The sequence below is a fragment of the Lissotriton helveticus genome, chromosome 5_1 (genome assembly GCF_964261635.1).
Source record: "Lissotriton helveticus chromosome 5_1, aLisHel1.1, whole genome shotgun sequence".
Taxonomy (NCBI): domain Eukaryota; kingdom Metazoa; phylum Chordata; class Amphibia; order Caudata; family Salamandridae; genus Lissotriton; species Lissotriton helveticus.
Window position 1 is genome coordinate 2,123,609,064 of NC_136065.1, and position 23,104 is coordinate 2,123,632,167.

A 23,104-nucleotide genomic window follows, 5' to 3' on the forward strand; every position below is an offset into this window, starting at 1 on the left:
TGTCATTCTGCCGGCTTGCATAAGATAACGTACCCATTTCCCTAAACAAGAGAGAAGAAGAAGAATAAGACTGGTGTACTGTCATAGTCGACTGTAATGGAAGTCCATAGTGGTCGTAGAATTAGTTCATTAAACTACCACTACTGTTAGAGCAAGGATGCAGAAGTGGGAGGGTTACATAGATACTGTCCTCAATAGTTATGTACTGTGCTTTCAATTTGCTACTTGTACTCTGTGACCCAACTTTCGGCTCAATCACTTTGTGTTATTAATAAGGAGCATTGGTTACAGACTATGTCTTTCTTTCTTCATATAGTTGCTCCTTCCAAATCAACAACAAGGAGGGAGCAGGCTAGATTGGCCCGGCAACGGAGGCTGGAGGCCACAGTCGCCGAGTATCGGCGGCTGGTGGCCCTGGAGGAGGAGGAGGACACGCAGTCGAGCGGGGCAACATCTTCGACTGCATCCTCCTCCGTGACTAAACCAGCGGGACCGAGCCGGGCTAAGAAAGCCGACCGCCACCGCCAAGCACCCGAAACACCAGCTGCCCCCCACAGGAGCTGCAAGGAACGCCAACACCGCCTACGAGTCCGCATGTCCAACCTGGAGCAGGAGGTCCTGAGGTATAAGACCTTGGTTAAGGGCCTCCGCTCCGAGCTTGCCACCCTCCGCAAGGAGTATGATGCCCATGCCGCATCATGCACCAGCACCAGCACCCTCCAGTAGTGGAGTGTCCCTTGCCCTTTTTTTATAGACTTTTGGGGGGTGGGATTTGGGAGTTGGGATCGTTTTGGGACGTTTCAGAGACAATCGTTGGGGTTAGGGTGGGTGAGGGAGATTATTTTGTTAGGGATAAATAAATATATTTTTCAACTACTTTATCTGACCATACCTGTTTTTTACTGCTTTTCAGTCTGGTGGGTGGGGGGCGGGGGTGTAACAGTAACTTTGTTTTCCTGAACAGTCGTAGGACTTTAGTAGTACAACCGTCAAACTCTTGTCTACTCCGAAATAATACTCCATTATACTACCTCCCACCAAACGCTTATCTTACCTGTAATTTGTGTTAGAAATTAGGGCTAGGCCCAGGGCTGGCTCCAGGTGAAATGGGGATTAACGTTGTCATTCCTGGGCGGGTGACATTTCCTCATTGCGGTGTTACTAGTGGTGTGACACAGTGGCAGTTGCATGCCTATGGAAAAAAAGAAAACAAAACCTTGTTTGTACTCCTTACTGTAGCATTACAACGGTTACGGTACGATCGAGAAAATAGCAGGTGACAGTACACTAGAACAGTGCCATAATGTAGCCTAACAAATGGTAAAGTATTGCAAGTATAACTAGTACTTGCGTTGAATTTATTTGACATTGGCTACTACTACTAGAAGATATAGTACTGAAGCTGAGTAAGTCTAGAAGATATCCTCGTATTCCTTCACCAGCCTGTTGCTGCTATCACCTTATCCTCCCCAGCAAGTGTGTGGAATTATTGATGTCATTTTAGTCAGACATCAAGCAAAACAACACAGCCCGGGGGAAGAGGGTTAGGGTTTGTAAAATGGATGGGAATGGGGGTTTCTTTTTGGGTAGGTTTTGTTGAGAGAAGAAAAAAAAAGCAGAGCATGGACAAACAATAATTGAAGATACAGAGTTTACAGACAATCTTTGGTTACAAAGTAAAGGTAAGCACATGCAGTCACACTCATAGAATAAAAGACAACAATGGATACTGTATCTGTATTGCGTATGTTGTTGGAGTTGTCCTGTTGAAATTGGTAAGTAAGTTGCATGCAGCAAACAATTCCTCTTATTGGCGGCACTCCTCCATTCCAGCTGACGCTTCGTCCATCAATGTGGTGGTGACCACTGACAGAAGAGACACCCTGTCCACTGCCTGCCTGGCGGATGTTGACTGAAACCCGGCCTGTAATTATTGAACGGAAAACAGGAAGTGCTATTACAATACCACTGATAAATAAATAAAAGGTATGTACGCTGTGTGGTTCAAAAAGTCACACTTTGATTTCCCTAATAGACAGTACAATATTTTTGAAATTGCGTGCTCTGTCTGAGTCACCTTTTTAAGGATCAATAAGTATGGCCAAAATATTATAGCGGATCTTTCCCCTCAAGGTGGCTGTACTACTGTGTTTTAGAACAAAATTTGACCTTCCCAGCAATGCTCCCACCAAGACCCTTACTAAAGCCAGTCGCAAAAATGTAGAAGAACCCAATCATATCTCCAAAAACGATGCCTAGCAGAAAAATGGTTACAAAACGTACTTTGAAAGTAACAGTAGACCCAAATACAGACCGTGGATTGTATTCAAACCACTTGCCTGCAAGCAAAAGTATCCATAGCCAGCATCGCTCCAACAGTGCTCTACAACAACAGAACCGCGTTGCAATAGAACCCCCCTAAACACATGCAATCCTGCTGCTAGGGCTAACCCTAACGAACCCTAACTTACAAAGTGCCAAAACTGGTGTTTCCTTATGGATTTTGTCCAACTAACTTCTAGCCGGTATTAGACCTTCCCAGGAATGCCCCAGGCAAGACCCGCCAACCCACCCGCAAAAAAACACCCGACACAACACCACCAAACAGCGAAAAAGCTAAATCTCATACTTACAATGTCTCTCGGCCTTCGGTCCAAACGCGGCGCTGTGCAGCTAGGTCGTCATCATCATCATCAATCATCATAACTCCTGTTTTCCACCACGGATTTCCTGAAAAGCAAATGCAATCAAGATTAGACTGTCGCAGCAGTGCTTCGACAGAGACCCCGGCCGCAACCCACCCACGAACAGCAGGAAGCCCCCCAAAACGCTACATTGAGCAAGATGTCTGAAGAAATGGCAAAAAAAAGGCTGTTCCTTATGGATTTTGTCCAAAACACTTGTATCCGGTATTAGACCTTCCCAGGAATGCCCCAGGCAAGACCCGCCGGCGCCAACCCACCCGCAAAAAAACACGCGACACAACACCACCAAACAGCGAAAAAGCTAAATCTCATACTTACAATGTCTCTCGGCCTTCGGTCCAAACGCGGCGCTGTGCAGCTAGGTCGTCATCATCATCATCAATCATCATAACTCCTGTTTTCCACCACGGATTTCCTGAAAAGCAAATGCAATCAAGATTAGACTGTCGCAGCAGTGCTTCGACAGAGACCCCGGCCGCAACCCACCCACGAACAGCAGGAAGCCCCCCAAAACGCTACATTGAGCAAGATGTCTGAAGAAATGGCAAAAAAAAGGCTGTTCCTTATGGATTTTGTCCAAAACACTTGTATCCGGTATTAGACCTTCCCAGGAATGCCCCAGGCAAGACCCGCCGGCGCCAACCCACCCGCAAAAAAACACGCGACACAACACCACCAAACAGCGAAAAAGCTAAATCTCATACTTACAATGTCTCTCGGCCTTCGGTCCAAACGCGGCGCTGTGCAGCTAGGTCGTCATCATCATCATCAATCATCATAACTCCTGTTTTCCACCACGGATTTCCTGAAAAGCAAATGCAATCAAGATTAGACTGTCGCAGCAGTGCTTCGACAGAGACCCCGGCCGCAACCCACCCACGAACAGCAGGAAGCCCCCCAAAACGCTACATTGAGCAAGATGTCTGAAGAAATGGCAAAAAAAAGGCTGTTCCTTATGGATTTTGTCCAAAACACTTGTATCCGGTATTAGACCTTCCCAGGAATGCCCCAGGCAAGACCCGCCGGCGCCAACCCACCCGCAAAAAAACACCCGACAACACCCCCAAACAGCGAAAAAGCTAAATCTCATACTTACAATATCTCTCGGCCTTCGGTCCAAAGTAACGCGCTGTGCAGCTAGGTCATCATCAATCATCATAACTCCTGTTTTCCACCACGGATTTCCTGAAAAGCAAATGCAATCAAGATTAGACTGTCGCAGCAGTGCTTCGACAGACACCAAAAATTACACACAAACCCCCGGAACCCCGCCAAAGAGCACCTCAAAGGCAAGCAAGTCAGCAAAAACGGCAAGAAATTTCCACCTCATATTTGGTCCAAAACACTTTTGTCCATTATTAGAGCTTCACAGCAATGGGCCCAAAACCGTCAACTCACCCGCAAAGAAGTACAACACCCCCACAAGTGCTGAGTCTTTCTTCATTGTGCGTAATCCAGCACTCTGCTTGGAGGGAAATCGCAGTCTGGAGGAGGAGGATAGAGGAGCATGTTCTTCAGAACTTGTGAACCTGAGGAATGTAGACTGCGGCACCTTCAAATCAATAAGCAAACAAGTGAAGACAGTTCTGATGATGGTCTTGTTTTTGGGATTAGGTGATTAAAGTTTGAATTAAATTAACTGTGCAAAACAAAGAAAGAGAGACACAAAGCACACAAGAATAAAAGTGAATAAGGACGAAAAAGAAAGTTCTTGATTGATTGTCTCATTTTCAGGGCTCGGTGTCAGGGAATAAGAACAAGATTTCGTCATCATACTCTGCGAATTCAGGCTGGATGAGGTCAGTGGCACCGAACAGAGAAAAAATCCCCTCATCTACGTTGCTGTCCTCATCGTCTTCATGTGGCGTGCTTTCTCGCACTTTGTAATCTGGTGGTATGAGGTGCTGATTCATCTTGATCATTGTCAGCCGCTCCACATTTTTGGGCGATAGGCGGCTCCGTTTGGCAGTTACAATGCCACCAGCAGCACTGAAAACATGTTCAGAAGACACACTTGCGAGTGGGCAAGACAAATAGTTTATAGCCAGGTTGTAGAGCTGTGGCCACAATTGTTTTTTGCCATGCCAATACTGCAATGGCTCCTCATTAAGAAAGACCACTGTTGAGTCATTCAGATAGTCCTGCACCATCGACTCAAGGTCATCAACTGTTCCTCCACTTTGCTTACTTTTTGCTGTGCCTGTGACATTTTTTAGAGAACCATACCCCATCAAACTTAGCCAATCCTCCTCCCCAGCCACTGTTAGTGTTGTCATTGTGTGTGGTGCAGATGATCCAGTTGCCGGTGTCTTTAACGGCTGAGAGGTCACTTGTGCCCCAGCCACAGGTGCAGAAGTGGATTCTTGTGACTGCGGATGGCCTGCTGATGCTGATGCTGATGTACTGGCTTCTCCTTCAATAACCTGCCGTTCTTTTTCAAACCTCTTGGCTGACCAGGCTAACCAATGTTTGTACTTTTGAACATCTGCATCAGCGAAAGGAAAGAATGCGTTGTCTGCCAGCGCCTTTTTGTAGCGTGGATCCAGAATAGTAGCACAAATGTAATGCTGATCTGAGTTGATGTTTTTAAGACGTTCATCACCACGTAGGCGATGTAATAATTTCTCAGACAAAATGAAATGGTTTTTTTTTTTTTCATCTTTTTCAAACTCAGAAGAAACCGCCATCAGTTGGTGCTCCAGTATGCACAACAATGGGATAGCTTTTCCCAAATTACAGTCCTCCTGGCTGACTGCACGCGTGAAGAACTCAAAAGGACGAAGCATGTCTGTCAGGCTTTTAACTATGGCCCATTGCGCCTTACTCATCCGCAGGTCCTCCTTCTGAGATGTAGCCTCTGTCAAGAAATAGTAATCGAGTACCGTATACTGCTCATGCAGACGCTCAAGCATGTAGAAGGTTGAGTTCCAACGTGTTGCCACCTCCTGGATGAGTGCTTTCACTGGCATTCCACGTTGAAGTAGCAGTCTCCGCAGATGCTTCCGGGCCTTAAAAGAATGGCTGAAATGGTTGCACATTTTGCGGCAGGTGGCCATTACCTCGAACGCTGGACTCTCTTTATCACTCAAGAATTTTTGAACTACCAGGTTGATACAGTGCGCCAAACACGGCACTCTAACATGGTGACCCTGTGACATGGCCTTAACTACATTGGCGCCATTATCCGTGGAAACATAACCAATCTTGCGTTTTAGGGGGGATAGCATTGACAACACCTTTTTGTCAAACTCTTCCAAAAGGTTTTCTGCTGTGTGACTTTTCTCCAAGGCAAACATGGCTAGTGTTGCATGTTTCCGAGCAGCTTTGAAAACTTGGTCCGGGTCAACACCTGCGTTTAGCTTTGCTATAACACCTGAAAAAGAGACCCAGTGTGCAGTGGTGCACATGTAATCATCGCCTGGGCCACTGGTCCACATGTCTGTTGTCAGATGTATTGTGTGAACAGCACTCTTCTGCAAAGCTGCCCCAATCGCCTGCAGCACATCTTCATGTAGTGCTGGAACCGCAACTCTGGCAAAATAGAACCGGCTCGGAACCTTCCATTTAGGGCAGAGCGTTGCAACTAATTCAAGAAAACCTACCGCTTCTACAAAAGAAAAAGGTAGAAGGTCCACAGCTAGCATTTTAGCCAGCTTAGTGTTATACAGACGCGTCAGTGGGTGGTTGCGTTCATATGGCACGTCTGAAGTAAGCATTGTTCTAATGTTGGCCTGGACCAAGCATTTACGGGCTGATAATGACTTCGTTGACCCAATTTTGCTCGCTGGTGAACTTTTGTGCGTTGGTGTCTCACTCGCTCCAACACTCTTAGTGTGCCTCACATTGGGTGTGCTGCTGAGAGGGGTACTGGGTGTAAGGGAAGTGTTTGACACGTCTTCTTCCTGCTCGTCAACATCAGATGAAACATCAACGTTTCCTTGATTTTGGCCTTTCTTGATCGCAGCTAGGTGCGCAAACCATTGGACACCGTGCTTTCTGTCAAGATGACCACTCTGGCCGCCGGTACCATAGTTGCTACCTGGCTTACCACGACTAACTGCAAGCTTACAAAGGGTACAAATGGCAAACCTTGGATTTTTGGGACAAACAGTAAAGAAGTCCCAAACTGGGGACTTGAAGTGTCTGTGGGACCTGGAGGAGGCGGCGATACTGGTGGTGGTGGTGGTCATGAAGCTAATGCCAGATGAAGTGGAGGATCTGGATTGGCCAACTTTTGTACGTTTTCCACTTTCACCGCCACTAATTAAGGTCGAGGTTGACGCAGGTCTCTTCTTGCCAGAAAGAAATATGGAAGCGGGACGAGTTGGTGTACTACTTAACTCCAATGATTGTGGTGTTTCCACTGCCTCCTCATCGACAACATCATCATCATCATCATCACGCGCAGCAGCTCTTCGGGCTAGGGTCAAAATGTCTGTTTGCTGCATGCCCGCTGGGGCTGCAGTGACCTTTATGATGACTGGGTCGTCGTTGGCAGAGTCTTCATCAGCAGCAGTATCCGCCACTTCTTGTTGAGCCTCATCACACTCCATAAGTCTGAGACTTTGGACGAGCTTCCTTTTACGCTTAAGTACCTTTGTTGGATCATGGTGTGCCTCACTCTCAGACGGCTGTGGTGCTGGTTCCCAAGTTTGATCCGTATCATCAGAAGGAGGTGTGCTTGAAGAGGATGTAGACACCACCCTTGATCTCTTCCTTGCTAGGGTTGTGGAAGACAATGAAGGATCATCAGGAGGAGTGGCTTCCTCAAATGATACCTCGCCTTGATTGTCGATTTCCTGATGTGCCCCTACTTCGGGAGGAACAACTATTGTGGGCACTTGTTGTGACCCTCCATGCACCTCTGCATGCGCATCTCCTTGCGCTGCCTCTCCTTCCACATGTACTTGGGCTTGTACTTGCACATGTGATTGTTGTTGCCGCTGTGGTTGTTCAACACTCGTCAGATGAGCTACAACAACCTGTGTTGATTGAGGGACATTGCTGCTGCTTTCTTGCGATGAGCCAACATCACTGGTCGATGGTGATTGAAGAAGTATACTGGCTGCCTCTGCAGCACTCAAGGGCTTGGACTTAAGTTGGCGTGGTGGTGGTGGTGGCACTGAGCCCAATGGAGCGGGGGTGCTGCTGCCAGCTTGGTCCCCAGCAGATCCCGCTGCAGCTGCTGCAGGCATACTTTTTTTTTTACTCACAAAAAAAGGGGCGGGCGGCACACCAGTGTCCTTGGTAACTTGCTTCTTCTGCTCCTTACTGGCACCTTTCTTGCTAGAGGAGCTACGGGTTACTTTTTTTGGGGCCATCTTCTTCAGAGCAGGTCAGCAGGCAGCAGTTGCACGAGTTGCAGAGGGTTCTGTGTCCAGACGTGACGTCGCGTGACGTTATGCTGCACACACCGCTGCAGGACTTCTTCCTGGCACTGGTGGTTCTATTGAGTCTTCTTGTGCACCTAAAAGCAATGGAAGACAGAGGAACATCAGTTCAGTTATACACCCCAAAAAATCGACAAAACACAGAAAAATGAGCACAATCCCATGCCATCCATGATGTTTACATTGAAGACACCCCACAGAAAGACTAGGGACATGCAAGTATGCAACACTCACTACCCCTGGGCATAAGGGATGAAAAGTAGGCAAAATAAGTGCAGGCCTCAGACACTGCCTCTCCTCAAAATGGCCCCCTTACACCCCAAGCACATGTTGCCTGTACCAGCCAGCACTCAAGATGGCCACCACCACCACCCACATGGCCAGTCCACATCAACAGTACACCCCCAAAAAACAGAAAAACAGCCAGAAATCACCACAATCCAATGCCATCCATGATGTTTACATCAAAGAGAGTGAGACAACACCACAGGCACACTCAGTCCATGCACCACCACCACCCCTGGGCAAGCAAAAGGCCACACCAGCAGCCCCCCAAAAACGACAAAAAACAATAAAATAAGCACAATCCCAGCCCATCCATGGCCTCAATTATGTTTAAATTCAAGAAGACACCCCACAGAAAGACTAGGCCCATGCAACACTCACCACCCCTGGGCAAAGGGCCACACCAGCAGGCCCAAAAAAACGACAAAAAACAATAAAATCTGCACAATCCCAGCCCATCCATGGCCTCAATGGTGTTTAAATTCAAGAAGACACCCCACAGAAAGACTAGGCCCATGCAACACTCACCACCCCTGGGCAAAGGGCCACACCAGCAGGCCCAAAAAAACGACAAAAAACAATAAAATCTGCACAATCCCAGCCCATCCATGGCCTCAATGGTGTTTAAATTCAAGAAGACACCCCTCAGAAACACTAGGCCCATGCAACACTCACTACCCCTGGGCATAAGGGATGAAAAGTAGGCAAAATAAGTGCAGGCCTCAGACACTGCCTCTCCTCAAAATGGCCCCCTTACACCCCAAGCACATGTTGCCTGTACCAGCCAGCACTCAAGATGGCCACCACCACCACCCACATGGCCAGTCCACATCAACAGTACACCCCCAAAAAACAGAAAAACAGCCAGAAATCACCACAATCCAATGCCATCCATGATGTTTACATCAAAGAGAGTGAGACAACACCACAGGCACACTCAGTCCATGCACCACCACCACCCCTGGGCAAGCAAAAGGCCACACCAGCAGCCCCCCAAAAACGACAAAAAACAATAAAATAAGCACAATCCCAGCCCATCCATGGCCTCAATTATGTTTAAATTCAAGAAGACACCCCACAGAAAGACTAGGCCCATGCAACACTCACCACCCCTGGGCAAAGGGCCACACCAGCAGGCCCAAAAAAACGACAAAAAACAATAAAATCTGCACAATCCCAGCCCATCCATGGCCTCAATGGTGTTTAAATTCAAGAAGACACCCCACAGAAAGACTAGGCCCATGCAACACTCACCACCCCTGGGCAAAGGGCCACACCAGCAGGCCCAAAAAAACGACAAAAAACAATAAAATCTGCACAATCCCAGCCCATCCATGGCCTCAATGGTGTTTAAATTCAAGAAGACACCCCACAGAAAGACTAGGCCCATGCAACACTCACCACCCCTGGGCAAAGGGCCACACCAGCAGGCCCAAAAAAACGACAAAAAACAATAAAATCTGCACAATCCCAGCCCATCCATGGCCTCAATGGTGTTTAAATTCAAGAAGACACCCCTCAGAAACACTAGGCCCATGCAACACTCACTACCCCTGGGCATAAGGGATGAAAAGTAGGCAAAATAAGTGCAGGCCTCAGACACTGCCTCTCCTCAAAATGGCCCCCTTACACCCCAAGCACATGTTGCCTGTACCAGCCAGCACTCAAGATGGCCACCACCACCACCCACATGGCCAGTCCACATCAACAGTACACCCCCAAAAAACAGAAAAACAGCCAGAAATCACCACAATCCAATGCCATCCATGATGTTTACATCAAAGAGAGTGAGACAACACCACAGGCACACTCAGTCCATGCACCACCACCACCCCTGGGCAAGCAAAAGGCCACACCAGCAGCCCCCCAAAAACGACAAAAAACAATAAAATAAGCACAATCCCAGCCCATCCATGGCCTCAATTATGTTTAAATTCAAGAAGACACCCCACAGAAAGACTAGGCCCATGCAACACTCACCACCCCTGGGCAAAGGGCCACACCAGCAGGCCCAAAAAAACGACAAAAAACAATAAAATCTGCACAATCCCAGCCCATCCATGGCCTCAATGGTGTTTAAATTCAAGAAGACACCCCACAGAAAGACTAGGCCCATGCAACACTCACCACCCCTGGGCAAAGGGCCACATCAGCAGGCCCAAAAAAACGACAAAAAACAATAAAATCTGCACAATCCCAGCCCATCCATGGCCTCAATGGTGTTTAAATTCAAGAAGACACCCCTCAGAAACACTAGGCCCATGCAACACTCACTACCCCTGGGCATAAGGGATGAAAAGTAGGCAAAATAAGTGCAGGCCTCAGACACTGCCTCTCCTCAAAATGGCCCCCTTACACCCCAAGCACATGTTGCCTGTACCAGCCAGCACTCAAGATGGCCACCACCACCACCCACATGGCCAGACCACATCAACAGTACACCCCCAAAAAACAGAAAAACAGCCAGAAATCACCACAATCCAATGCCATCCATGATGTTTACATCAAAGAGAGTGAGACAACACCACAGGCACACTCAGTCCATGCACCACCACCACCCCTGGGCAAGCAAAAGGCCACACCAGCAGCCCCCCAAAAACGACAAAAAACAATAAAATAAGCACAATCCCAGCCCATCCATGGCCTCAATTATGTTTAAATTCAAGAAGACACCCCACAGAAAGACTAGGCCCATGCAACACTCACCACCCCTGGGCAAAGGGCCACACCAGCAGGCCCAAAAAAACGACAAAAAACAATAAAATCTGCACAATCCCAGCCCATCCATGGCCTCAATGGTGTTTAAATTCAACAAAACAGTTGTATCATGCACCCATAACCAACCCTGGTCCTACTGGATACTGTGGCTACCCACAATATAATTTATTTAATTTTCTGAAAAAGTTCCAAAATTGTACTTGCAGCAACTGTAATGCCCCAAACAAACTTACTTGTGAAAGTTGATTTCTAATCCAAAAGTGATCCAAAGACAGTCAAAAAGGCCTCAAATCCAAATATCCAGCAGCACCCACAAAAAGTAATCCTTCCAGCTCCAGATCCAAATGAAAGTGACCAGGAGATGGACAAAGCACTGGGAGGAGCCTGCTGGACAGGAACAGGAAGTTGGAGACTGTGGGGCACTTCCTTCCTCCCCCCCCCCCAAAATGGACTCCTTGCAAAAAAAAAGGCCATGCAAATGTCAACCTGAGGAGTGATTCTGATAAAAATCATAATTTTCTGAAGGTTTATCCTGTTTGCTGGTGATTTTCTTGTGCGAAATTGCAAAATCTCTATTTCGCAAGTGCGAGATTGTTCCTTTCCGCCGCAACTACATGTTCGCAATTGCGAACTCTCGCGAGGTGTGCTGTGCAAGGTGGCAAGCCGCGAGTACGTATTCGCGGGCGACAAACTCCCGCGGGAACACGCAGCAAGATCTAAAATGGCGCGTCACTCGCAAAGAAAAACAACTCGGCAAACGCTAAAATGACGGAAAGTGAACGCCGTGCACCACGCCGCGCGCCGCAACCAAGCAAAAAATCCGCCGCGAGCGGATTCACGGATTTTCGACAAATTCGCGAGCGTTCGCGGATTGCGGATTTGCCGAAAATCCGAAAAATCCGCGAGCGGAGCGGATTTTACGCCCATGCTTACTGTTCACCATTATCCTGATTCCTGTAGTTGTAATATGCGGTCTATGCTTAGGAATTCAATGTCTGCCACCCCTGTGTTCATTATGTGCAAACTGTATTTGCCCTAAGACTGTGGACTTTGGAAACGAACGCATGGGAGCATTATATGATGCCGAGGTTAGGAATTTGATGAAGATTGACATTGAGTAGGCCAGTTGGCTAGATATGTTGAAAAGGGAGGACTGTTAAAAGTTAGGCTGCAAATGTCAACATTATCGGCACCATCCTGCTCTCCTTGAACCCATTCGTGCGCGTAAACGGCAGCCATTTTGAGCACCATGGCCTCCCTGCCCCTCGCTGATAGCCAGCGCGTCTCTCTCTCTCCCTCGACCTCGCAGGCATCCCCCCCCGCGCGCTGACAACCCCCCCCGCTCTCACATGTCTTGGGTCATAAACCCCTCTTCAGCGCAGCTCTGCCTCGGAACCCCATCCTGTTCCCAGCGCGACACCTCCCTTCGTTCCTTTCATGGTCCCAGGCCCTTTGATACAAACCCCCCTTTCCTGTGTGCCCGTTTGTCTTCCTCGTTCCCAGGCCGCCACCTGGCTCTGCGGATACTGTTTATTGCCCCCCCCGTACAGTAGGAAGCTTCCCTCATCAAAGGACCCCCGAGTTGATCAAAGCCCCCACCCTATGAGATCCGATCAAACCCCCACATTCCGTGAATCGGCGGAATGTCCAGCTGCGCGATAATCATCACCTGTTGTGACCGGGGTGGGGACTTCAACTGTAAATGTGTGTGGGAACGGGCCTGAAGGGGAGATTCAGAGGATGTCCTTTCATACTTCAAAGCATTACAAAGATGTGTTACCTGCAATAAAGACGATAAAAATATGTATAAGAGGCCAGGCCTCAGAGATGCGGGTAGAGCACCTCGTGACGATACTTGCTGTCCGAACTGATGTGTTCTCCTCCGGAGAGAATAAAAACCCTTGTTTCCTGCCTTCCAGTCTCCAGCGCCTGCCTCTTCATTGGTTAATATCTTGTGGGTTTAAGAGGCGACACCGCCGGGCAATACTTTAGGATCTTTTATTCTGGTTGGTAGCCTGACCTTTTACAGTAGAGCCAAGGCTAGAAGCCTCCTCACCCTCCAGAGCAGAGGGCGAGGCCCACAAGACCATGTTAGCACAGTCTAACTGTCTTCTAGACCTGATGTAACCTGCCCAAACTTTTTGCAACATCTTTGCTACAGTGTTGCATTTCTTGCTTGATATCTATAGTGTGTCGACTGAGTATCCTTGTTGCACTTGCCATCTTTAAATACTTTTCCCAAATGATACAACTTAAATACAACCTGACGATCTCTTTTAGTTTCTCGCAGTGCCTCCCTCAAAATAGAATCACGTCATGACGTCATTGTTTCAATCCACGTGTCAATACTATTAATTATAGCAGGCATGCCTCCATCCATATATATATATATATTTTTTTGGGGTAAAACGTTTATTAGAGCTTGGCATAGTTACACAGCGTCACGCCGACAACCCTGAGGCTGGCCGCTATCAAATCGTATGACATCATGTTCTAGGCGTCGTAGCAACCTTTGCACAAATGCAATATCATTAGTTACGGTTTAGATATGTCGACAGTGAGCATATGCAACAGTAGTAGAGCAATGTGTCTTACATTTTCTCGGGTTAATAGACATGCAGCATACTATAGGAGGAGGTGGAAGAAGAAGCAGTACAAGTATATATGCACTATAGGTCAAAAAGAAAGCAAACAGTGCAAATCAAGCGATGTCTACAATCCCTCTTTTTCCCCCTCTCCCAAAAAAACAGCAACAAAAAACCAACTCTGGTGCAGAGGAAGAGCATCAAACGGGCAGAATGACCACGGTGTGGAGGGATCAGTGTCTCCGGGCAAGGTGCTAAACATCGCATGTGCAGGCAGCAGCAGAGACCACATCAGAAAGGGGGACCATGACAGTTGAAAGGAAAGGGAGGAGCGGAGACACAATTGGGGGCCAGTAGGCCATGGCAGAATTACAGCAAGGCAGTTAGAGTCATAGGAACATAGACACAAGCAAGGCTCAACTACCTCCATCAGGCATCCGTGTAGAACAGCTACGCCTCAGGTCATACCACCGCAGGAGAGCACAATTACATGACAAAAGGTGTCAACCCATATCATCAGACACTTCTCCCGGCAGCGACTGCGCGGAGTCAGGGGAGACTGCACGCTCCCGTGACCACTGTGTGAAAGGCTCCCAGATGTCCCTAGGACGGGAAGCGGTAGGCATCGTTTCCCAGTAGTGCTCGAGCTGTGTGTTGCCGTATGTCACATCCTGTACCCATGCAGTAAATGTAGGCAATGCACGACGACCCCAGTGCACCGCTACCTGTCTCTTGGCGTAAAGGAGCAGCAGCGCATGTAGTTTCCTATGTTTGGGTAAGGTGTCTTGAACACATCCCAGCAGTCCCAGTAGCGGAGACGGCGCATCGGTTCTGTGAAGTATCTGATTAATTGCAGTGAAGGTGTTTGACCAATACTCCTCCAGTTTAGGGCAGCTCCAAGCCACATGCAAGAAAGAGGCTTCCTCGCAGCCGCACTTCCAACATGTTGAGTCATCTCTGAGGCCCATGCGGTGAAGTGACAGTGGTGTGCGGTAGTACCTGTGTAGAAATTTGAAGTGTACCAATCTCAACCTGTAATTGGGTGACAGTGTCATAAGTTGCCTGCAACAGAACTCCCACTGCTCCTCAGACAGGGGCACCTCCAAGTCAGCGTTCCAGGCATGCATAGAAGAGGGCACAGTAATGGGGAATTGATCTTGCATGCAGTTATATAATCGAGACACAAGCTTCTTAGGGGAGGGTCTCGAAAGTAAGTTTTGGAGCGCTAGGAGCTGCGGTGGTTCTTCTGGGAACTGGGGCCATAGTGCCCTGCAGGACGCCTTAAGTGAATGATACAGGAATAGGTCAGTGAAGGACTCAGGTTGTCCCTCCTCGAGCGAACCCAGGTCCCTGAAGGCACCGTTCGGGTAAAGGTCAGCAAAAGTGTGTAGGGTTTGTCCCCGAATCGTGAGTACGCCACCCCCATCCCGCAAGCAGGGCATCATAGGGTTGCCTCACAGAGGAATGGCTGGTGCGTATAGCAGGGGGAGCTTTGCCCTGTTTCGCAGTTCGCGCCACGTCCAGCGAAGCATGCTCACCGTGTCCACGTCCCTCGATGGACGAGACACCTTGCCATAAAGCGCCACCCTCAGCGGTGACGGGGCCACTGCAGCCAGCTCCACCGCAACGTGTGGCTGGTAGGGAGTGGGAAAAGCCCAGAAATGCAATCGTTATGCATGTACCCACAGTGTCCTCTGGATGTCTAGCTCTCCACACGTCTGTCAACAGACCCGTCTTCATTACATCAAGAATCGCCTGGCGAGCTCTAGCGTGCGTGGGCCTGCCTGCGCCCCTGCGATCCAAGTCATCATTAATTACTACATTAAAATCGCCCCCTAAAACAATCCGTGAACAATCTAACAGCATGATTTGAGCCCAAACATTTCGAAAAAATTCCTTGTCATCTACATTCGGGCCATAGAGAGCCACAAGTACCAGCGGTGTGCCTTGTAGTGAGCCATGCGCAATTACATACCTCCTCTCCTTGTCTAGTATAATGGCATATGCCTCCATCCATATTTAGTGCTCATTTCTTTTTTTTAAATTACTAGCACTGTCTTCTCAATGTGAACAAATTCAGTTCTGGATGGTCTGGCACCTGTGCATACCTATCAAGAAACCAAAAAGAGAGGTGCATCACTATTTCATCATCAAAGCAAGGGAATAACTCACCTTTAAAAGGAATCAGAATGGGGATGGAGCTCTTATTATTCAAAATAGGAGGGAAAACTCCTGCTTTTTCAGTGGACTCTCAACCAACAATGTTGCATGCTTCATCAATGAGTCCTCACCTGGTCAGGATACCTGGTTCCAGGTGGACTCTACTCTCTTTGGGGAGGGGCACTTGCAAAATAGTCTACACAAATTTTCAAACGGGAGCTTTAAAGAGAAAGAAAGAGAATAAAAAATGTCTAAGGTTGCGAAATTGATTTTTTAATCGCAGTAGGCCATGGGTAAACACAAGAGATAGGATAGAATGAGTACCCATGGCCGGTGGTCAACATGTTTCAGCTGGTAATGTCCATAGTTTTTCTGGCATTCTTCAGGACTGACCAAGTCCCTTACTAATTATGAGAACTAAGGGGCATATTACCAAGGGCATTATCGCCGCATTAGCGGGACTTTTTCCCCGCAGCCTTCGTCTGGAATCCTGTTACCCCCTCTTCCGTAAAAGACTGAAAACTTTCCTTTTCCCCAAATAGTATCTCCCCCCATTCATTCCCTCCGGTCTCCAATATTCTCACAGCGCGGGGATGCCTCTGGGTCACCAGGCGCTCTATAAATCGCTAAATAAAATAAATAAAAATAATGCGGCGATAATTTTATCGCCCTATTACCAAGCTGTCGCTAACACCAGTTAGCGACAGCTTGTAGGCGATAGCGGGCATTTAGGGGCCCACTTTGCATGTCAGCGATAATTATCGCTCATGACATGCAAAGTGGGCGTGCCAAGATGTTAGCGACTGAAAACAGTCGCTAACATCTCTAACTCCTATTAACAACTTTTGGAAATATTCGCGCTAAGCGCGAATATCTCCAAAAGCTAACGCCTGCTAAAAGCAGTTCTTAGCCATGTTATCCAATGGAAGGTGGATAACATGGCTAAGAGCATTGTCACGATAATGCATGAATATCGCTGATTTTTCAGCGATATTCATGCATTCCGCAGGATTTTTACCGCTTTTGAGATAAACCTTGATAATATCAAGGTATCTCAGCGGTAAAAATCCTCGGTGCGCAGCGATATTTTTTTACCGCTAACCAAGCAATAGCGATAATTATCGCTATTGCTTGGTAATATGCCCCTAAGTTATTTCAGACTCTGGATTATCATTATAGGTGATTTCAGGGCAGTATCACACAATGAACTCACGCAACCAATCAAGCATATACGAACACCGTCTTTTACCACCAGCCTCATTCATGGTCAAGGTGAGTGACTCACTTACCTCGATAACAAAATAGTGAGATACTCCTCTTTTTGGTTTCTTGATAATTATAAATAGGGGACTTAGGTATTGATTCTCCCTATTTCCCTCTTTGCTGTGTTGTGGCAGCTGTGTCATAGGGTATTGCTGGAAGCTGTGGTCATAGTAGTAAGAATGTTTGCCCCCACCAGTCTCTACATAAATACGTTTGCTGTACAGTGTGCAGCTGATCATGCATTTATTGAAGATACAGATGTGTGTGTTCTTGTAGGCACTGATTTCCCAGACAATGTTGATGATGTTATAATTTCTATTGTTGGTGCCATTGCTATTCTCCACCTCATCTGCATTGTCCACACTGAGATCATCATGTTCTTCTGTGATATTGTCCTTTGTCTCTGTGACCAAAATGTAATATAAATAACATTGCAAGGTAGTAGTTTTATAATGCTATATACTAGGATATGTACAAGTTAAAGTATCTTACATGTGTAATACATTCATTTTTATTTCTCACCTTTTCAGGATCATGCTACTAAAGATTAAGATAATTGTAAATGCAATGATCTGCACCTTATAACACAATAGTAAACAATGCATTTCTTTTTTTAAACAAAAGCATTGAAGACTTTGAATAAACCACAAATCCCTTCATGCATTTTGATGAACATAACAAAAGTAAATATATTATCCTATTAAATTAGCCCAACTCAATTTTAATATGTTTAGCCAAAATTAAATGACACTGATAAAAACATTTTTAAAAGTCAATTTATGATTCCTGCATGTTTTAGCCACCGCAGTGATGATGCTCTCGATGACGTCATCCATTGCTGTTGCTGGTGGCTGGGAAGAAGGCCCCCCCCCCCGCCCCCAGTAGCAGCAGTGTCCTCCTCCTACTGGCCAGCTTTTCTTTTGTTTGTGAACAGAGTTTGTACCACCACTTCCTAATGTCAGCAGTGCTGTGTGTGGTTACACCCCCAGCATTTGTCCTTTCTAAGTATGGGTCCATAATCTTTCATTGGTGACTTCAGGGAGAGTTAGGGAGGGCTTCCCGAAGAGCTGCTCATTGCTCCTTGTAGGAAGCTGGCTCTCGATATAATGCACCAAAACGAGGTACACTGTGTAGAGAGTCCAGGCGATTCTTATTGGTTTACAGAGGCAGAAGTAACAAGCTCAAATGCTCTTTTTGGGGTAGTGTGGGCAAGCAGTGAGGGCTTATCAGAGGGTAGTGCTAAGCATGTGTTTTACTCACAGAAGCAATAAATGAGACACACACTCAAGAATAAATCCGAGAACAATTTAGAAAAAGAACACGCATTTGTACTGACGCAGCGCGGCTTTCAAACAACCCTCAAACTCATCTCACTAACCCAGGAGCAACTCATCTTACTCGACGGTGGGGCCCATAGCAACGCGAGTCACACATTCACACACAAGAACACACTGCCCCTGAATCAGTAAAAAAGAAAGCGTGCTGCTGGATAAGCGGGGTACCTCATTAACCTATACTCTGTTTCTATACATTATATACATTTTTCAAATACTTTACCGTCATAAGGAATAAAACATCCAGGTACTCTGCTATTTGGTCGATGGAGCAACTAGTAGGAATCAGTTGATGGTGTTAAGTCCAGCTCAATCACAATATTCCCATAACTTCCTAAACATTTGATTGTCATGACTTATTCTAATAAAAACAGACTTGAGCATATATTTTACAGAATTTTATCGAAATTCATTTAGGAAAGGAAAATTTGTATATTGCAAAATCTTATTAGACAAGCACATTCTAAAACATTATTGAATACATTTAAGAAATGAAAATTTTAGAAAAACGTATTACCAATCTGCCATAGGTAGATGACAGAACTGCATAGAACAAGTTCCCAAGCTGACTGTCCTTTTAACCTCCTCGATGTCTCCCTCCCGACATAGAATCTCTGCGACCGATCTCGTTTCTTTTCCCCATCAAAATTAAAGTCCAAAATATTTCAAAGTCTCTTGCGCCATAAAATTGTTCAAACCGGCAGCATGTCGTGGTGCGCAATAAAGTCCACTGAACCAAACTTTTTTACCTCATTCGCACAAGCTCTTTTATACCCTTTTCACTAACTATCCAAACGCAAAATTGAAACTTTTAGGGTCCACACTCATTTCTCATTGGTCCATTAGAGGGGTGGTGATGATCACCTCATGTCCTCCTTGTTCAAACCAGTTCGTGATTTTGCCCTATCATTCCCAAGGCTTTCTCATGACTTAATATTCACATTTGTCGTTCATTTTCTTGTAACCATTTTAAATAAGCAAGTTTCCACTTCTTCCTTTTGCAGGCTTTTACATGCAGGCGTCCTTTGGCACAACTCCCGTTCGTAGGCCAAGCTGATTATTACTCATCCTGCTTGGAGGAGGTGATGGTAACATAGATATTGATGAGTTTATCGACAAAAATGAACTACGGTCCTTATTAATAAAAACACCCTGAACTCCACATCTACCTCGGCACACACGTACGTAGTCAGGCATGCGCTGATTGATGGGTGAAAAGGCAAAGGGTGCATAGCTGGCAGGAAAATATGTGGGCAGGAAAATCTTGATGAATCCGATAGATAGGCACAGCAACATCAGAATGGGCAGGAGAGATTGCCCCCAATAACGCACACATGGCCCGAGGGGGTACGTGTGCTTCGAAAAACACCATAAAGGCAGATACCACATGAGTTAGGAATACATAGTTAGTCAGGAACCATCGCATGGCTCCCCATGGCAGACATCTGGACACACTCACCACTGGCCACACTGTGTCCACGCACGGTCGAGACCCACTTGTAGTAACCATTTGACCATTAATTTATGACTCTAAGGCAGCAACCAGCATTCCTCGCCACATATGGTAGACACGAAAACCTTTATTGCTTATTGTAAATGGAACATAAGCCTAAGAACTGAACGTAAATTTAACAATCTTCAGACTTCCTGCCTGTAGATGTTCTCCCGGCCAAAGTGTTACATTAAACACACTGTTCCTGTTTTGCCAAATGCCTCTTATCTTCTGTTTTTACTAAGTGATTCGAGCCCAAGCAACAGTGACAACACCTCCGGCCAGAGCAGGTATTGGTTCTGCCTTACGAGAGCGTAGGCTGTCAACCGCAGGGGGTCAGAAAGCTGTCAATGATGGCAGTCTGCCAGTATACAAGAGGTTGGTAGGTTTCAGGGGTCCCTCTAGGGTGCCCGCTGGGTGCGTGTAATAATAATTCCATCACTGCAATCAGTGAGGGTTTATTAATATGAGGCGTTTGATACCAAACACCATAGGTTTCAGTGAAGCCACCATGTAGCTGGGGAAGTCATAATGACCAGTGCCCAGCACACTTACTTAAGATGGCTTCCCTATTCACGTGTACTATCTAGTAATTGAACACGGCAACACAGGGGACACCTGCTCATGTAGATGTGACCACACATGTTCTATAAATAAGGCATCTGGTTTTCCATTTTTACTGATTTTTATAGATAAATAGAGACAGAAAACAATGTGTTTCCTGTCAGTATTTATTTTTAAAAGCGGAAAAATACTGAAAATGGTGTTTCTGGTGAGAACTCGCCATGCTGTATTTTATGAATTCCAGGCAACAGCTGAGCAGGTAGAGAGCATGGAGGGTTAAAAACCAGGATACGATTTCCTTAAATACAGGCATATGTTAACAAATATTTGTTTTAAAACGCTAATATGTACCTGTGAGTGTAGTCTTCTGTTATATGCACCTTCTTATATTGCTAAAACGTGAAGGCGCCCATGTATAAGTGCACGTCCAAGCGTTAAATGAACACGGAAATATACAATTTTACACCTCCATTTATTCTCAAACACAAAATAAATGTGGATAAATACCAATCAGATGGCCAAAATATAAATATGGGTTAATACAGATGGAAATGTAAAAAAAAATCCATAAAACTGGGAGTAGCTAGAACTCTAGGGCGTGCCGTAGGGGTGACTTTCACATATTAGATTCATTGACTTTGGCATGGCACACAGTGAGTGTGCCATGTTGTGTTTTCACTCATGGTTTGCACTATGACACACAGCCTACAATAGCAACCTGCATGAGTTTAGTGGTGTGTCCCTTAGGGTGGCACAACACATGCTACAGCCCTTAGGGACCCGTTTTAGTACCCAGGCCATAGGTACCAGGCCACCATTTATCAGGGACTTGCATATTGTGAAACAATTGCAAAGTTAGCTTGTTTTTGGGAAAGATCACTGCTATTGGACAGCTGGTTAACAGGAATCCAGTGCACTTCAGTCAAAGTTGCATCAAATACCAATCAAAAAGTGGGGGTGACCATGTCAAAAAAGACCACTTCCCTCCACTTCTCCAGTCTATAGCAAAACTTATTTGGAGAGCAGTTGGATGCTAAGGTGACCAAAGCTTTTATGACATAAAGCATTTTTCCTTTCTTAGACATGAGTCCATATTCTTTTACGGGTGGCTTCAGGGACAGGTAGGGAGGCCTTCCCAAAGAGCTGGTCACTGTTAGCAACACGCTCCTGCACTCCATAGCAGTCCTATCATCTGAGAGTGCTTGCTTGTGCTTTCTTGATAACTCCCCTGCCTGCCCTTCCTGCGTTGCCATTCTGCAAATACGATATACTTGGGAGTCCAAACAGGTGTTCGCTGGAGGTTCGCGTGTAGTACTACATAACAATGCATTTTCTGTTTGTGATGTCATCAGTGAGTGTGGGCGCCATTCACTTTTTGAGAACGGGTACGAATTGCTTTTAGTGATTTGGCCAGATGTAGCAAAGGGTTTTACCCATTCTGTGCCTATGTGAAAATGTGTTCATACATTTAAAATAAGCAAATCTTAAGAAATCGCTGTTCGGAACATCTACACGAAAGTGCATTTCTATTACAGAATCACAATATGCGATTTCTTATGAATCGCAAATTACGATTGGGCAAAGCTAACAGAAGTACATGCGGTCCATAATTTCTTGTGACTCTAGCAGTGCTCGGGCAGTCTGCGTCTTTGCTCTTCCTCAGAATCAGTGATTTCACCCTATCATGCATGGGCAGTCGGTCCAAATGGTTTGTCACGTTGAGGAAACAAGTTGAACACATTCTGATCCTCAGGCTCAAGGAATAGGAAATCCAAGTTGTTCCTCACGTGAACCAGAAGTTCCTTCGCTTCCTCCCTTCTGATATATTTGCAGGTAGCAGAGGGGCTTTGAGTAGAAGATGAGCACGACAAAGAAGAGGGCTTCTCCCGTCCCTACGCCTGCCTTTCTCCTTCTTCGCTTTAGCAGCTCCTCAGGCTTCTTCCACAGCCTCTTTGACTATTCCTTCAGCTCGAGAGCTGCTGTAAGCCTTACCCATGTTTGTTCAGATTACACCTCCCCTACTGGGGACCTTCTTGTCTGTCACCTTCCTCTTCCATAGAAGCTGGGGCGACCTTAGGCATGTGCAAGCTGTGCACCTGCACAGGGCCACCAAACCCCAGGGGCCGCCACGCCAATATATATCCTTAATATAATAATCCTCTGAGGATGGATACATACTTGCGTGGGGCCCCTGGCAGGGATTTGGTGGCCTCCGGCTCTGTTCCACTTCCAAACACCCTGACCCCCCCCCTCTTCACTCTGCCCTGCCTGGACCCCCTCTTCCAGGGCCCCCTACCTACGCTCCCTGCCCAGGGCCGCCATGAACCTAGAGCCGCCCCTGGATAGAAGACAATCCCACATGCCTTGAATGCAGAGCCCTAGTCCCCTCCATTGTTCTAATGAGGTAAACAAACCCAGAGACACTTAGAAAGCCCCTTCCAGTCATGTGGGTCTCCTTGAACCAACTGACCCCTTTGGAAATAATTCTCTATGTGATCTTTTTAAATTTATTTTGAACACAATTTCATTGCCTTGACTGTAGGTGCTGCTGCTCAATAGAAAACAGATTGTGTCAGCGGGATCTTGCATTACAGATTCAGGCGCACCT